Raw genomic sequence first — 4,038 nt, 5'->3', positions numbered from 1 at the left:
GATGATGAATAAAGGTGTTTTATTTATGAGTAAAGTGTTGCTATTTCTTGTCGATCGTTTACTATATTTCTTTTGCATGTTTTGACTTCCAGAATAATTATGTTTGGTATATCATATTATTCGAACCACCACAGTCGGTCATATGTCGGAAGTAGGTATGAATCAAGACTGTTATGATTGGTTGCAGAGTTCTAAGTTGTTGGACATGGCTACAACACTCATGAGTGCTCATAAGTTCTGAGCATTGGACTCAACCCACGCTCACTGGAATCACTTCATGGAATTTATCTCGAGTGATCGTGAGACGGTAATATCATATAAGTCTTCAAACCTAGATATATGATTTGTTACTTATGAGTTGGTTATGCATTGATTGTACGAAAACGCATTGGTAACTCGATGTCGAAGTTTATCTGTTCCTTCTTGGATTAGAAGCGGATATCTGGGCCCCTCGATGATTTTGTTTTGACCTATGTACCGGGCCCGGTCAGAACTAAGTTGATGTGTTCAATTAAGTTCTTTGTCAAACAAATCGGAAATCGGGAAACAAACTGCTGGACAATAAGTAAGACATTGTTCCATGTATTTGTCCGGCTGATATCTAGAACAGAGGATTATATGATCACTTATCTTAAATGGCGTATCATTATCTTCTTAATTCCGAGAGACCTTGAAAGAGCTACGATTGCCGATCGGTTCCTGAAGTATTGCAGTTATAGTTATTAGACTTATCCAAGTGGGAGACTGTTGGATAAGGTGTCTAAGTCCATAACTATTTCTGGTATGTACTTGACCCGACACGACATGGTCCATTTGGGTTGCATGACACCATGCAATTGGATAAACTAAAATAAGAGAAATAACACTTATGGTTTATTAATATATTATAAGTTCTAATATATTAATAATATTATTTAATTAGTTTGATCAAGAATTAATTTAGAATTAATTAAGTGATCAAAAGATAACTAATTAAATATATGGGTAGATTATGTAAATCTTCCATATCTTATATAGTGGGCTAAGAGGCTCCATGGATTATCAAGTTGGGTTCCACCCATAGGATGCTCCATGGATGCTCCATGGAGTTAACCCATGGATCATGAAATGAAGAGTCATGTTACATTAGGGTTTACCTAATGCAACACACTATATAAACAAAGGTGTTCTCTCCAAAATCGGCGACACTAAGAAACAAGAGGGCTAGAGCCGATTTTGCAAGTGTAAGATTCTCTCAAAGTTTAATCCTTTGCATTTGGTGTTGTGTGAAGCATTTGAGGCATCACACTTGGGGTGCTAGGCTCACAAGGTTTCAAGGATCATAATCAACAACAAGGTAAGTTATTCTATCTTTCATTCAAGTTAAAAATGTTCCCCATGTATGCTAGATAGGAATATAACCTTGGAATTCAACTTTGCATGATAATTAGACAAACATAGATCCAAGGTTATTAGGGTTGCATATACACTTAGGAAGTGTTAGAATGCTCAAAACCCATCACATATATGATGCTTAAATAGGGTGTAATCCCTAAATATTAGGGTTTCATCCAGACTGTCCTACTCGTCGAGTCAAGACTTCGACTCGTCGAGTAGCTCACTTAAAACCCGCGCATATTTTGCCTTCTACTCGACGAGTTAGGGCCACCAACTCGTCGAGTAGCCCTTCCAAAATGAATAAATAAATAATTTAAACGCATACCAGGAACCATGCGTTACATTAATTTACTTTACTTAATAATGAATAAATGAAAATAGAAATAAAAAGGATAATATATTCTTTTTTACGTCTGTAAGGGATGAAATTCGCAACAAAAGAATTCCACAATGACGGTTTGAATGCAATAATAATAATAATAATAATAATAATAATAATAACACCAACAACAAAAACGACGAAACCCACAGTTTATACTAAAACACCACCGAGATGATTTTGATAATTTACTCTAAAGATAATATAAAAGCACTTGTACATATTAAAGAACTAGTTGTGAGACCCATGTATTACATGGGTTAATTTAAAAAAATTAAATATAAAAGTCAAAATATTTAAGAACTTTGAATTTATAAGAAAATAAGAAAAATAATGAATTATTATAAAGGAAATAGTTTTTATCTTTTAAATTTAAACAAATAATTTAAATACATAAACAAAACAAACTGATAAGCTTTAATTTTGGAAATTTTGAAATTAAAAGCAAAGTTATTAATGAAATTGATATCTATTTATTACTACATTTATTGCAATTATTAAATTAAAATATTATGTGAAATTTAATAAAATAAAAAAAAAACTCATAAAATGACACATTGAAAAAAAAATAATTCAAAATAACAATAAAATGACATTTGGCAAATTGAATGAGAGTGTGACAAACGAAAAAAAAAAACTTTCACTTATTAGAGTAGATCATAACTATTATTAAAAAACATTAAATATGTTTAAATTAACTTTAGTAAACAAAAATAATGTAAATAGTTTGAAGGCAAACAAAATAAAAACTTATCATAATGTTTAAAGATATTCTTCAAAATTAGCAAAGTTATCATAATTAAGGGCTATTCTTCAAAGTTAAATAATGTTGCATTTATTAATAGATAAATGCACAAGTTCGATACCACTGACCGACTTTAATACATATCGTCGAATGAAAACATATTATATGTTACCCGACTCGGCGACTCATACGTAGGAAATGTGCATAAAAATAAACATGAAATGTACACCACAGATAAGTAAGATTTTTTTTAAGTTAACGAACAAAAATTCAAATAATCAAAAACATATTATATATAACTTGACTCATAGGTAGGAAACGTATATAAAAATAAGCTGGAAAACGTAAAGAAACAATTACGTAAAAAAAATCAAGTATTTTTTTAAGAAAATAACGATCAAAGTTCTAAATTTACATCGAAACGTTGACCACCTTTAATTTATACCGACACATACATAAAAATAAGAACATAATAAATTAGTGTTTTTTAAAGGTAACGAATAAAATTTATTAAAGAAAATCAAATTATATATATTACAAGGGGTACGCACAAAAGTTTAGAAAATCGATGGGGTAACAAAGTTGAGGGATGGTAATTGTCGATAGATGGGGTAAGCACCAAAGTTTAGAAAGTCAAGGGGGAAGAAAAGTCGAGCTGATAAAAATGAAATTTTACAAAGTTGGTGGTGGTAACAGTAGGAAAAAATTGATTATACATATACTACGGGGTTAAACACGAAAGTTTAGGGGTAAAATTATATTTTAGAAAGTTCAAAAGTAAAAGTTACATTTTATAAAGTAAATGAGTGGAAAATGTCACATAATATGACGATAAATAAGAAAATTTAGAAAATGAATGAGTGAAAGAAACTTTTTACAAAGTTCAAAATAAATGGGGTCAATATGATATTTTAAAAAGTAGAAGAGGAAAATATCATTTGATAAGGTATTTTAAAATGTAGAAGGATGAAAAATATAATTTTAGAAAGTGAAGGGACGCCAATTTTTGTTGGAAACATCTAATATATATATATATATATATATATATATATATATATATATATATATATATATAATATGTTAAGATCATTTGTAACTAATATATATGTTGTAACGTGTAACTAAATTCTATCCATTTGATCAATAAAAAGAATCATTCTTGAGAGAATATTATTATATTTATTATTATTAGTTTTTTTAAAAATTCTAATTTCAAAATGTCTTAAGGTAATTTGGACATTTTATGTATCTTTATTTTAGGAAACAAACTAATGAAATCCAAATTTTTAGGAAACATATTTATTGTTGTTATTTACATTAATAACAATTTATTTCTTTAAGAATCATTCTAGAAATATCTTTAGGAATTCATTTTTTTAAGTAAAAAACACACATTCTAAGAGAAATGATTTTTAAATACACATCTTGACAAGATCTTTAGGAATTCATTTTTTAAGTAAAAAACACACATTCTAAGAGAAATGATTTTTAAATACACATCTTGACAGAATACATAAAAGTTTTATATATCCTTGAA

Source organism: Lactuca virosa, chromosome 1, assembly GCF_052849685.1.
Source record: "Lactuca virosa cultivar CGN04683 chromosome 1, Lactuca_virosa_CGN04683_v6, whole genome shotgun sequence".
Lineage (NCBI taxonomy): Eukaryota > Viridiplantae > Streptophyta > Magnoliopsida > Asterales > Asteraceae > Lactuca > Lactuca virosa.
The sequence above is the reverse complement of the archived record's forward strand: the minus strand, read 5'-3'. Positions refer to the sequence as shown.